Below are 14516 nucleotides of genomic sequence, written 5' to 3'. Positions count from 1 at the left end.
GAGGGTAAGGGGGGGGAAAGGAAGGGTGAGGGGAAAGGGGGGGGTGAGGGAGGAAAGGGAGGGTGAGGGGGGAAAGGGAGGGTGAGGGGGGGTAAGGGAGGGTGAGGGGAGGATGGGGGGGTGAGGGGAAAGGGAGGGTGGGGGGGTGAGGGGAAAGGGAGGGTGAGGGGAGGATGGGGGGGGAAAGGGAGGGTGAGGGGGGAAAGAGAGTGTGAGGGGGGAAAGGGAGGGTGAGGGGAGGATGGGGGGAAAGGGAGGATGGGGGGGAAGGGAGGGTGAGGGGGGGTAAGGGAGGGTGAGGGGAGGATGGGGGGGTGAGGGGAAAGGGAGGGTGGGGGGGTGAGGGGAAAGGGAGGGTGAGGGGAGGATGGGGGGGGAAAGGGAGGGTGAGGGGGGAAAGAGAGTGTGAGGGGGGAAAGGGAGGGTGAGGGAGGATGGGGGGGAAAGGGAGGATGGGGGGGAAGGGAGGGTGAGGGGGGAAAGGGAGGGTGAGAGGAGGATGATGGGGAAAAGGGAGGGTGGGGGGGGAAAGGGAGGGTGAGGGGGGAAAGCGAGGGTGAGGGGGGAAAGGGAGGGTGAGGGGAGGATGGGGGGGAAAGGGAGGGTGAGGGGAGGATGGGGGTGAGGAGGAGAAAGGGAGGGTGAGGGGGGAAGGGAGGGTGAGGGGGGGAGGAGAAAGGGAGGGTGAAGGGAAGAGGGAGGGTGAGGGTGAGGGGAAAGGGGGGGTGAGGGGAAAGGGAGGGTGAGGGGGGTAAAGGGAGGGTGAGGGGGGCGAAGGGAGGGTGAGGGGGGGGAAAGGGAGGGGAAGGATGAGGGGGGGAAAGGGAGGGTGAGGTGAGGATGGGGGGGGAAGGGAGGGTGAGGGGGGGAAGAGAGGGTGAGGGGGGAAAGGGAGGGTGAGGGGAGGATGGGGGGGGGTGAGCGGGAGGATGGGGAGGGTGAGGGGGGAGGATGAGGGGGTGAGGGGAAAGGGAGGGTGAGGGGGGGGGGAAGGGGAGGGTGAGGGGGGGAGGGGACGGTGAGGGGGGGGAGGGGAAGGGGAGGGTGAGTGGGGGAAAGGGAGGGTGAGGGGGGAGGGGAAAGGGAGGGTGAGGGGGGGAAGGGAGGGTGAGGGGGGGAGGAGAAAGTGAGGATGGGGGGGTGAGGGGAAAGGGAGGGTGAGGGGAGGATGGGGGGGTGAGGAGGGGAAAGGGAGGGTGAGGGGGGGGTGAGGGGAAAGGGAGGCTGAGGGGAAAGGGAAGGTGAGGGGGAGGGGAAGGGGTGAGGGTGGGGGGGAGGGGAAAGGGAGGGGGAGGGGAAAGGATGGGTGAGGGGGAAAGGGAGGGTGAGGGGAAAGGGGGGGGTGAGGGGAAAGGGAGGGTGAGGGGAGGAGGGGGGAAAGGGAGGATGGGGCCGGAAAGAAAGGGTGAGGGGGGGAAAGGGAGGGTGAGGGGAGGATGGGGGGGTGAGGGGGGGGAAAGGGAAGGTGAGGGGTGATGGGGGTGAGGGGAGAGGATGCGGGGAAAGGGAGGGTGAGGGGGGGAAAGAGAGTGTGAGGGGGGGAAAGGGAGGGTGAGGGGAGGATGGAGGGGGTGAGGGGGGGAAAGGGAGGGTGAGGGGGGAAGTGAGGGTGAGGGGAAAGGGAGGGTGAGGGGGGAAGTGAGGGTGAGGGGAAAGGGAGGGTGAGGGGAAAGGGAGGGTGAGGGGGGGAAGGGAGAGTGAGGGTGGAAAGGGAGAGTGAGTGGGGAAAAGGGAGGGTGGGGGGAGTGAGGGGAAAGGGAGGGTGAGGATGGGTGAGGGGAAAGGGAGGGGGAGGGTGAGGGGAAGTTGAATGTTCAGCCATGAACTCATTGAATGGCGGTGCAGGCTAGAAGGGCCGAATGGCCTACTCCTGCACCTATTTTCTATGTTTCTATGTTTCTATAACCCAAGCCTAAATGTCATCCAGGTCTTGCTGCATTCCGGCACGGATTGCTTCATTATCTGAGGAGTTGCGAATGGAACTGAATACTGTGCAATCATCAGCGAACATCCCCACTTCTGACCTTATGATGGAGGGATGGTCATTGATGAAGCAGCTGAAGATGGTTGGGAACTGTTCTGAGGAACTCTTGCAAAGGTGTCCTGGGGCTGAGATGATTGGCCTCCAACAACTACAACCATCTTCCTCTGTGCTAGGTATGAATCTAGCCAGTGGAGGGTTTTCCCCCTGAGCCTATTAACTTCTAGTTTAATAGGGCTCCTTGATGTCACACTCAGTCAAATACTGCCTTCATGTCAAGGGCAGTCACTCTCACTTCACCTCTGTAATTCAGCTATTTTGTCCATGTTTGGACCAAGGCTGTAATGAGGTCTGGAGTCGAGTGGTCCTGGCGGAATACAAACTGAGCATCGGTGAGCAGGTTATTTGTAAGTATTAAAAAAATAGCTAGTATGAGTAATAGTGAACACCATTTGGAAGAAGCACTGAGGGTAGCAAGGGCATGGAATATACTCTGGGTGGGGAACTTCAATGTCCATCACCAAGAGTGGCTCGGTAGCACCACTACTGACTGAGCTGGCCGAGTCCTGAAGGATATAGCTGCCAGACTAGGACTGCGGCAGGTGGTGAGAAAACCAACATTAGGGAAAAACCTACTTGACATCCTCACCAATCTACCTGTCACAGATGCATCTGTCCATAACAGCATTGGTAGCAGTGATCATCGCACAGTCCTTGTGGAGACAAAGTCCTGTCTTCACACTGAGGACACTCTCCATCGTGTTGTGTGGCACTACCACTGTGCTAAATGGGCTAAATTCAGAACAGGAGATAAGGAATAATAAGGGGAAAAAGTCGCTGGTGGGCATAGTCTATAGGCCCCCTAACAGTAGCTACAATGTTGGACGGAATATAAATCAAGAAATAATGGAAGCTTGTACTAAAGAAATGGCAATAATCATGGGTGATTTTAACTTTCATATTGATTGAACAAAGCAAATTGGCCAGGGTAGCCATGAGGAAGAGTTCATAGAGTGTATCCGGGATAGTTTCCTTGAACAGTACGTTGCAGAACCAACCAGGGAGCAGGCTATCTTAAATCTGATACTGTGTAATGAGACAGGATTAATAAATGATCTCGTAGTAAACGATCTTCTAAGAATGAGTGACCATAACATGGTTGAATTTCAAATTCAGTTCGAGGGTGAGAAAGTTGGTTCTCAAACCAGTGTCCTAAGCGTAAATAAAGGAGAATACAAAGATATGAGGGCAGAGTGGACTGTGAAAATAGATTAAAGTATGGGACGGTTGATGAGCAATGGCAGACATTTAAGGAGATATTTCATAATTCGCAATAAAAATATATCCAAATGAGAAGGAAAGACTGTAAGAGAAGCGATAACCATCCGTGGCTAACTAAGTAGATAAGGGATGGTATCGAATTGAAAACAAGGGCATACAATGTGGCCAAGACTAGTGGGAGGCCAGAGGATTGGGAAACTTTTAAAAGCCAGCAAAGAATGACTAAAAAAATAATAAAGACAGGGAAGATAGATTATGAAAGTAAACTAGCACAAAATATGAAAACAGATAGTAAGAGTTTCTACAGGTACATAAAAAGAAAAAGAGTGGCCCCTTAGAGGATGAGACTGGGGAATTAATAATGGAGAACAGGGAAATGGCAGAGGCGTTGAACAAATATTTTATATCGCTCTTCACGATAGAAGACACTAAAAACATCCCAATAGTGGATAATCAAGGGGCTATCGGAAGGGAGGAACTTAATACAATCACTATCACTAATGAAGTAGTACTCGGTAAAATAATGGGACTAAAGGTGGACAAGTCCCCTGGACCTGATGGCTTACATCCTAGGGTCTTAAAAGTGGCTGCAGAGATAGTAGATGCATTGGTTGTAATCTACCAAAATTCCCTGGATTCTGGGGCGGTCCCAGCGGATTGGAAAACTGCAAATGTAATGCCCCTATTTAAAAAAGGAGGCAGACAAAAAGCAGGAATCTATAGACCAGTTAACCTGTCACTGGGAAAATGCTGGAGTCCATTATTAAGGAGGAAGTAGCAGGAATTTGGAAAAGCATAATTCAATCAAGCACGGTCAGCATGGTTTTATGAAAGGGAAATCATGTTTGACAAATTTGCTGGAGCTCTTTGAGGATGTAACGAGCAGGGTGGATAAGGAGGAACCAATGGATGTGGTGTATTTGGATTTCCAGAAGACATTCGATAAGGTGCCACATAAAAGGTTACTGCACAAGATAAAGGTTCATGGGGTTGGGGGTAATATATTAGCATGGATAAAGGATTGGCTACCTAACAGAAAACAGAGAGTCGGGATAAATGGATAATTTTCCAGTTGGCAAACAGTGACTAGGGATCAATGCTGGGTCCTTAACTATTTACAATCTATATTACTGATATGGATGAAGGGAGTGAGTGTAATGTAGCCAAGTTTGCTGATGATACAAAGATGGTTGGGAAAGAAAATTGTGAGGTGGACTCAAAAAATCTGCAAAGGGATATCGACAGGCTAAGTGAATGGGCAAAAATTTGGCAGATGGGAATATAATGTGGGAAATTGTGAGGTTATCCACTTTGCCAGAAAAAATAGAAAAGCAAATTATAATTTAAATGGAGAAAAATTGCAAAGTGCTGCAGTACAGAGAGACCTGGGGGTCCTTGTGCATGAAACACAAAAAGTTTGTATGCAGGTACAGCAAGTAATCAGGAAGGCAAATGGAATGTTGGCCTTTATTGCAAGGGGGATAGAGTATAAAAGCAGAGAAGTCCTGCTACAACTGTACAGGATATTGGTGAGGCCATACCTAGAGTACTGCATACAGTTTTGGTCTCCGTATTTAAGGAAGGATATACTTGCATTGGAGGCTGTTCAGAGAAGGTTCACTAGGTTGATTCTGGAGATGAGTGGGTTGACATGAAGATAGGTTGAGTACGTTGGGCCTATACACATTGGAGTTCAGAAGAATGCGAGGTGATCTTATCAAAACATATAAGATAATGAGGGGGCTCGACAAGGTGGACGCAGAGAGGATATTTCCACTCATAGGGGAAACTAAAACTCGGGGACATAGTCTCAGAATAAGGGGCCGCCCATTTAAAACTGAGATGAGTAGGAATTTCTTCTCTCAGAGGGTTGTAAATCTATGGAATTCTCTGCCCCAGAGAACAGTGGAGGCTGGGTCATTGAATATATTTAAGGTGGAGATAGATAGATTTTTGAGCAATATGGGAATAAAGGGTTATGGGAGTGGGCAGGGAAGTGGAGCTGTGTCCATGATCAGATCAGCCATGATCTTATTAAATGGTGGAGAGGCCATCTAGCCGTTCAAAATTGGGCCATGAGGCCAAGAATATCGAGATTTGGAAAAATAGACTGAGCAATGGAGTTTCAGGTATGTTCCCGCTACTGACTGAGTTTCCGGATGCAAGCACAATGAGAGTTGAATGTATGAAAGAAAGGATCATTGTTCATGTTGCAATTTTGGCAGAGTACTTCAGTGTTTATTTTGAAAATACGATTGGGTTCAGGACTCATTTTCAACGTTTGCTACGTCACTTTGTGGTATAAGTGGAAAAACAGGTGAGAAACTGGTGGAACTGTCCTGTGAACGCTCGTTGAAAATTAAGTTTTAGCAACGTCCTTTTCCCAGTTTTGCTTGTCTGTTGCTGCGGAGTGCTCAGAATTGGTAAAAGAATCAAAGTGTTTCTACCTTTGCAAAACATAATTTTCTGGTACGGCAGCCATGCAGACAAAGTACAGGTCCCTCCTGGAAATGGAGAATGATTTATGAGTGCCATTGTCAAACATCACACCAAGGATAAACAGGCTCTGCAGTGAGAAGCAGGTACACCCATTTCACTGATATCTGTGCGTAAAATACCTGTTTTCTTAAAAGCGTTATTAAAACACTCTTTACATGCAGCACTTTCATATTATGGTATTATATATATGGTATTCTAATTTAGATGGGCGATTACGAATTCATTTGGAATAGGAGACCTTCAATCACAAATGTTTGAGAACCAATGTCTTATTTAGCAGTTTGAAGTTGCAGTGAAATCTACCACCAGGGTGAGGAGTCCCTCCTTTCAGATCACATTCTGGGCACCACACCTTAGGAGGATATATAGACCTTGGAAGGAATGCAGCGTAGATTTACCGGAAAGATACCTGAACTCCAAGGGTTAAATTATGAGGACACATTACACAATCTAGGGTTGCATTCCTTGGAGTTTGGAAGGTTAAGGGTGATTTGATTGAAGTTTTCAAGATATGCAGGGGAACTGATAGGATAGATAGAGGGAAACTATTTCCGCTGGTTAGGTCTCGGGGGCATAATCTAAAAATGAGAGCCAGGCCTTTCAGGAGTGAAGTTAGGAAACATGCAAAGGGTGGTAGAAGTTTGGAACTCTATTCTGCAAATGGCAATTGATGCTTGGTCAATTGTTAATTTTAAATCTGAGATTGATAGATTTTTGTGAACCGAAGGTATTAAGGTATATGGGGCAAAGGCATATGGAGTTAGGTCACAGCTCAGCCATCATCTCACTGAATGGCAGAACAGGCTCAAGGGGCTAAATGGCCTACTCCTGATCCCATGAAGGGTTTTGATGGAGTAAATAAGGAGTAACTATTTCCAATGGCAGAAGAGTCAGTAACCAGAAGACACAGATTTAAGATGATTGGCCAAAAAGCCAAAGGTACTATGAGGGGAGATTCACACAGGGAGTTGTTATGATTTTTTCTGCCTGTGTCTATCTGCGGCGCATTTTGGCTGCCGCTTCGGACCCGAGCCTTTAACCTCTTTTTATACTTCCTTCTCACGCTTTTTCTGTTTCCCTCAATAGTCAATATCTAACATGTTGTGAAGCGCCTTGAGACGTTTTGCTACGTTAAAGGCGCTATATAAATAAAAGTTATTATTATGATCTGGAATGCACTGCCTGAAAGGGTGGTGGAAGCAGATTCAGTAGTAACTGTCAAAAGGGAATTGGATGAATACTTGAAGGCGATCACTTTGCAGGGCTATGAGAAAAAGTGAGGGAATGGGATTAATTGGATAGCTCTTTCAAAGAGCCGGCACAGGCAGGATTGGCCTCCTTATGCGCTGTATCATTCTATGATTACTGCTCAGGCTTTGTATTCACGGAGACTATCAGACTGCAATAATGATTGGATTTCGTATCTTTTTCTTACAATGCTCCTCCTCCTCCTCTCGGGCAAGCACTGGCCTGTGCTGTCTACGATGGTGTCGGTGTCCGGACCCAGCAGCAGGAGCTCCCTCTGTAAACACACCGGCCAACCGCCGCCCGCGTGCCACCTTCCCACCTCGCCTCTCGCGCCTTCCCTTTGCCGCGTCTGCGCACGCGCGTGCACCTCTTGCGCGCGACCTCAATGAGCTCGAGACCAGAGAAGGCAGTTCGCCGAGCGACTGAAGAGTGATGTCCGCACCGAACGCCGACGGTTGTAACTGTGATAGCTACCTGTAGCACGTCTGCTGTGACGGAATTGTCTAAAATAGCGCCTATCCACGCACAGGGCAGACTGTTCAGTCCCAGCAGCTGTGTTTATACTCGGTCTCTTATGTCACCTATGGGGCCACCCAGCTGTCCAAAATGGCCAACCTGTCATAGTGAAATGGAAAAGTGCCCAGCGTTTGCTTTAACAGGAGTGGCGTTTGACTTGCTGGGGCCTCTTGTGCAAAGGTTCAGTTTGGGGCCCCTACACTTTATTAGACAATGAAAGTAAATACTACCGCCTTAACCTAGTATCAATTTCACACACCTACAGTTGTGAAAGAAGCATTTTTGCAATAGGTATGGTAGCATAGTGGTTATGTTACTGGACTAGTAATCCAGAAGCCGGGCCTAATGATCTGGAATGTGAGTTCAAATCCCACCATGGCAGCTGGGGAATTTAAATTCAGTTAATTAAATAAATCTGGAATTAAAAGTATGAAACTGAAACTACAGGATTGTTGTAAAAATCTATCTGGTTTACTAATGTCGTTTAGGCAATCCCAAGGAACAGCCTAACATAGTTATACTCACAGAATCATACCTTTCAGCCAATGTCCCAGAATCCTCCATCACCATCCTAGGGATTTAGCTGCCAAACAGACAGGTGGTGAGAAAACTAACATGATAGAAGAACCTACTTAACCTCGTTCTCAACAACCTGTTGCATTTGTCTATGACAGTATTGGTAGGAGTGATGACCACACAGTCTTTGTGGAGACAAAGTCCTGTCTTCACACTGAGGATACCCTGCATCATGTTGTGTGACACTACCACTATGCCAAATGGGATAGATTCAGAACAGACCTAGCAACTCAAAACTGGGCGTTGTGGGCCATCAGCAGCAGAATTATATTCCATCACAATCTGTAAACTCATGGCTTGGTCCTATCCCTTACTCTACCATTCAAGCTAGGGGGTCCAATGAGGAGTGCAGAAGAGCATGCCAGGAGCAGCACCAGGCATACCTAAAATTGAGCTATCACACAGGACTACATACATGCTAAACAATGGAAATAGCATGCTATAGACAGCGCTAAGCAATCCCACAACCAACAGATCTGCAGTCCTGCCACATCCAGTCATGAACGGTGTTGGACAATTAAACAACTAACGGGAGGAGGAGGCTCTATGAACATCCCCATCCTCCATGACGGCGGAGCCCAGCACATGAGTGCAAAAGACAATTATCTTCAGCCAGAGTGGATGATCCACCTTAGCCTCCTCCTGAGGTCCCCATCATCACAGAAGCCAATCTTCAGCCAATTTGATTCACTCTGTGATATCAAGAAATGGCTGTGCGCACTGGATACAGCAAAGGCTATGGGCCCCGACAACATCCCGGCTGTAGTCCTGAAGACTTGTGCTCCAGAACTAGCCATGCCTCTAGCCAACCTGTTCCAATACAACTCCAATACTGTCATCTACCCGACAATATGGAAAATTGCCCAGGAATTACCGCCCTATCAGTCTACTGTCAATCATCAGCAAAGTGATGGAAGGTGTCGTCGACAGTGCTATTAAGCAGCACTTAGCAATAACTTTCTCACCGATGCTTAGTTTGGGTTCCACCAGGACCACTTGGCTCCAGACTTCATTACAGCCTTGGTCCAAACACGGACAGAGTTGAATTACAGAGGTGAGGTGAGAGTGACATGAAGGCAGTATTAGACCGAATGTGGCATCAAGGAGCCCTAGTAATATTGAAGTCAATGGGAATCAGGGGGAAACTTTTCACTGGCTGGTGTCATACCTAGCACAAAAGGAAATGGTTGTGATTGTTGGAGGCCAATCATCTCAGCCCGAGGACATCGTTGCTGGAATTCCTCAGAACAGTTTACTAGCCCTAACCATCTTCATCTGCTTCATCAATGACATTCCCTCCATCATAAGTTCAGAGGTGAGGATGTTCATTGATGATTGTATAGAGTTCAGTTTCATTCGCAGATAAGAAAGCAGTCCATGCCCGCATGCAGCAAGACCTGGACGACATTTAGGCTTGGGCTGATAAGTGGCAAGTATCATTCACGCTACACAAGTGGCAGGCAATGACCATCTCCAAAAAGAGAGAGCCTAACCACCGCCCCTTGACATTCAACGGCATTGCCATCGCTGAATCCCTCACCCTCAACATCCTGAAGGTCACCATTGCTTAGAAACTTGACTGGACCAGCCACATAAATACTGTGGCTACAAGATCAGGTCAGAGGCTCGGTATTCTGTGGCAGGTATCTTTCACCTCCTGACTCCTCAAAGCCTTTCCAACGTGTACAAGTCACATGTCAGGAGTGTGATGCAATACTCTCCACTTACCTGGATGAGTGCTGCTCCAACAACACACAAGAAGATCAACACCATCCAGGACACGTCATTGATTGGCACCTCATCCAACACCTTAAACATTCACTCCTTCCACCATCGGCACACCGTGGCTGCAGTGTGCCATCTACAAGATGCACTGCAGCAACTCGCCAAGGCTTCTTCAACAGCACCTCCCAAACCCATGGCCTCTACCACCTAGAAGGACAAGGGCAGCAGGCGCACGGGAACACCATCACCTCCAAGTTACACACCATCCTGACTTGGAAATATATTGCCGTTCCTTCATCGTCGCTGGGTCAAAATCCTGGAACTCCCTCCCAAACAGCACTGTGGGAGTACCTTCTCCACATGAACTTCAGCGGTTCAAGAAGGCGGCTCACCAACACTTTCTCAAAGGCAATTAGGGATGGGCAATATATGCTGGCCTTGCCAGCAACGCCCACATCCCATGAACTAATAAAAATAAAATAGTTGACGAAATGATCAAGGATCATCTATTGCCATTGCATTGCGTAGGTGTGTTAGCACTACATCCACTCGTTGCCCTGACTGGCGCGGGGCCCTGTGTAATTGCATGGGTTGCACATTCATAACGCCTACCCTGATTTCATCAGGCCAAACATGAGTCTCAAACAAGGTCGGGTGAGTTTTGTTTGTAATCAATGTTCCCTCTAATTTTGTTTGGCCCTGTCCAGCCCCTTTTAAGGGTATAGGGCCCTGGTGAGATCACACCTAGAATATCGCGTACAGTTTTGGTCTCCTTACCTAAGGAAGGATATACTTGCCCTTGGAGGGAGTGGTTCCTGGGATGGGGAGATTGTCCTATGAAGAGAGATTAAGTAGACTAAGCCTATATTCTCTAGAGTTTAGAAGAATGAGAGGTGAATAACCTTCCCAAAATACTAGGGGACAGAGGATCTAGCAAGAAGGAAGAACTGAAGGAAATCCTTATTAGTCAGGAAATTGTGTTCGGGAAATTGATGGGATTGAAGACCGATAAATCCCCAGGAACTGATAGTCCCTGAGTACTTAAGGAAGGCATATGATGTGATTGGGATTACGGAGACGTGGCTCCAGGATGATCAGGGCTGGGAACTCAACAGCCAGTGGTATTCAACATTCAGGAAGGATAGAATAAAAGGAAAAGGAGGTGGGGTAGCATTGCTGGTTAAAGAGGAGATTAATGCAATAGTTAGGAAAGACATTAGCTTGGATGATGTGGAATCTATATGGGTAGAGCTGCAGAACACGAAAGGGCAAGAAACGTTAGTGGGAGTTGTGTACAGACCTCCAAACAGTAGTAGTGATGTTGGGGAGGGCATCAAACAGGAAATTAGGAGTGCATGCAATAAAGGTGCAGCAGTTATAATGGGTGACTTTAATATGCACATAGATTGGGCTAGCCAAACTAGAAGCAATACGGTGGAGGAGGATTTCCTGGAGTGCATAAGGGATGGTTTTCTAGACCAATATGTCGAGGAACCAACTAGGGGGGAGGCCATCTTAGACTGGGTGTTGTGTAATGAGAGAGGATTAATTAACAATCTCATTGTGCGAGGCCCCTTAGGGAAGAGTGACCATAATATGGTGGAATTCTGCATTAGGATGGAGAATGAAACAGTTAATTCAGAGACCATGGTCCAGAACTTAAAGAAGGGTAACTTTGAAGGTATGAGGCATGAATTGGCTAAGATAGATTGGCGAATGATACTTAAGGGGTTGACTGTGGATGGGCAATGGCAGACATTTAGAGACCGCATGGATGAATTACAACAATTGTACATTCCTGTCTGGCGTAAAAATAAAAAAGGGAAGGTGGCTCAACCGTGGCTATCTAGGGAAATCAGGGATAGTATTAAAGCCAAGAAAGTGGCATACAAATTGGCCAGAAATAGCAGCGAACCTGGGGACTGGGAGAAATTTAGAACTCAGCAGAGGAGGACAAAGGGTTTGATTAGGGCAGGGAAAATGGAGTACGAGAAGAAGCTTGCAGGGAACATTAAGGCGGATTGCAAAAGTTTCTATAGGTATGTAAAGAGAAAAAGGTTAGTAAAGACAAACGTAGGTCCCCTGCAGTCAGAATCAGGGGAAGTCATAACAGGGAACAAAGAAATGGCAGACCAATTGAACAAGTACTTTGGTGCAGTATTCACTAAGGAGGACACAAACAACCTTCCGGATATAAAAGGGGTCAGAGGGTCTAGTAAGCAGGAGGAACTGAGGGAAATCTTTATTAGTCGGGAAATTGTGTTGGGGAAATTGATGGGATTGAAGGCCGATAAATCCCCAGGGCCTGATGGACTGCATCCCAGAGTACTTAAGGAGGTGGCCTTGGAAATAGCGGATGCATTGACAGTCATTTTCCAACATTCCATTGACTCTGGATCAGTTCCTATCGAGTGGAGGGTAGCCAATGTAACCCCACTTTTTAAAAAAGGAGGGAGAGAGAAAGCAGGGAATTATAGACCGGTCAGCCTGACCTCAGTAGTGGGTAAAATGATGGAATCAATTATTAAGGATGTCATAGCAGCGCATTTGGAAAATGGTGACATGATAGGTCCAAGTCAGCATGGATTTGTGAAAGGGAGATCATGCTTGACAAATCTTCTGGAATTTTTTGAGGATGTTTCCAGTAAAGTGGACAAAGGAGAACCAGTTGATGTGGTATATTTGGACTTTCAGAAGGCTTTCGACAAGGTCCCACACAGGAGATTAATGTGCAAAGTTAAAGCACATGGGATTGGGGGTAGTGTGCTGACGTGGATTGAGAACTGGTTGTCAGACAGGAAGCAAAGAGTAGGAGTAAATGGGTACTTTTCAGAATGGCAGGCAGTGACTAGTGGGGTACCGCAAGGTTCTGTGCTGGGGCCCCAGCTGTTTACATTGTACATTAATGATTTAGACGAGGGGATTAAATGTAGTATCTCCAAATTTGCGGATGACACTAAGTTGGGTGGCAGTGTGAGCTGCGAGGAGGATGCTATGAGGCTGCAGAGTGACTTGGATAGGTTAGGTGAGTGGGCAAATGCGTGGCAGATGAAGTATAATGTGGATAAATGTGAGGTTATCCACTTTGGAGGTAAAAACAGAGAGACAGACTATTATCTGAATGGTGACAGATTAGGAAAAGGGAAGGTGGGTGTCATGGTACATCAGTCATTGAAGGTTGGCATGCAGGTACAGCAGGCGGTTAAGAAAGCAAATGGCATGTTGGCCTTCATAGCGAGGGGATTTGAGTACAGGGGCAGGGAGGTGTTGCTACAGTTGTATAGGGCCTTGGTGAGGCCACACCTGGAGTATTGTGTACAGTTTTGGTCTCCTAACTTGAGGAAGGACGTTCTTGCTATTGAGGGAGTGCAGCGAAGATTCACCAGACTGATTCCCGGGATGGTGGGACTGACCTATCAAGAAAGACTGGATCAACTGGGCTTGTATTCACTGGAGTTCAGAAGAGTGAGAGGGGACCTCATAGAAACGTTTAAAATTCTGACGGGTTTGGACAGGTTGGATGCAGGAAGAATGTTCCCAATGTTGGGGAAGTCCAGAAACAGGGGTCACAGTCTAAGGATAAGGGGTAAGCCATTTAGGACCGAGATGAGGAGAAACTTCTTCACCCAGAGAGTGGTGAACCTGTGGAATTCTCTACCACAGAAAGTAGTTGAGGCCAATTCACTAAATATATTCAAAAGGGAGTTAGATGAAGTCCTTACTACTCGGGGGATCAAGGGGTATGGCGAGAAAGCAGGAATGGGGTACTGAAGTTTCATGTTCAGCCATGAACTCATTGAATGGCGGTGCAGGCTAGAAGGGCTGAATGGCCTGCTCCTGCACCTATTTTCTATGTTTCTATTTTTCATAGCTAGGGGATTTGAGTATAGCAGCAGGGAGGTCTTACTGCAGTTGCACAGGGCCTTGGTGATGCCTCACCTGGAATATTGTGTTCAGTTTTGGTCTCCTAATCTGAGGAAGGACATTTTTGCTATTGAGGGAGTGCAGTGAAGGTTCACCAGACTGATTCCCGGGATGGCAAGACTAACATATGAGGAGAGACTGGATCGACTGGGCCTGTATTCACTGGAGTTTAGAAGAATGAGAGGGGACCTCATAGAAACATATAAAATTCTGACGGGACTGGATAGGTTAGCTGCAGGAAAAATGTTCCTGATGTTGGGGAAGTCCAGAACCAGGGGTCACAGTCTAAGGATAAGGGGTAAGCCATTTAGGACCGAGATGAGGAGAAACCTCTTCACTCAGGGAGTTGGTGAACCAGTGAAATTCTCTACTGCAGAGAGTTGTTGATGACAGTTCATTAGATATATTCAAGAGGGAGTTAGATATGACCCTTATGGCTAAAGGGATCAAGGGGTAGGGAGAGAAAGCAGGAAAGGGGTACTGAGGTGAATGATCAGCCATGATTTTATTGAATGGTGGTACAGGCTCGAAGGGCCGAATGACCTACTCCTGCACCTATTTTCTATGTTTCTATTTTTCTATCAGATTGAAACATATAAAATTCTTACAGGGCTTGACAGGGTAGATGCAGGGGGGATGTTTCCCTTGGCTGGGGAATCTGGAACCAGTGGTCACAGTCTCAGAATAAGGGATTGGCCATTTAGGACTGAGATGTGAGAAATTTCTTCACTTAGAGGGTGGTGAATCTTTGGAATTCTCTACCCCG

The 14516-nt window shown here is 47.5% G+C and overlaps 1 protein-coding gene across 5 annotated transcripts in view; it reads right to left on the bottom strand.

The window, feature by feature from the left end:
- Positions 1–7336, bottom strand: part of LOC139281118 (acyl-coenzyme A synthetase ACSM3, mitochondrial-like) — a 152610-nt gene extending 145274 nt beyond the window's left edge. For 4 of the 5 annotated variants that reach the window (XR_011596821.1, XR_011596823.1, XR_011596824.1 and 1 more), the window contains exons 1-2: positions 7197–7336; positions 5710–5766 (exon numbers count right to left, since the gene is read on the bottom strand). The gene's annotated coding sequence lies outside the window, so the exon portion shown is untranslated. The remainder of the gene's footprint in view (positions 1–5709; positions 5767–7196) is intronic. The other variant, XR_011596822.1, reaches the window with a different exon arrangement.
- Between the last annotated feature and the right edge of the window lie 7180 nt (positions 7337–14516).

Source organism: Pristiophorus japonicus, chromosome 15 (assembly GCF_044704955.1).
Source record: "Pristiophorus japonicus isolate sPriJap1 chromosome 15, sPriJap1.hap1, whole genome shotgun sequence".
Classification (NCBI taxonomy): Eukaryota; Metazoa; Chordata; class Chondrichthyes; family Pristiophoridae; genus Pristiophorus; species Pristiophorus japonicus.
This window is presented reverse-complemented; position numbering and strand designations above follow the sequence as displayed.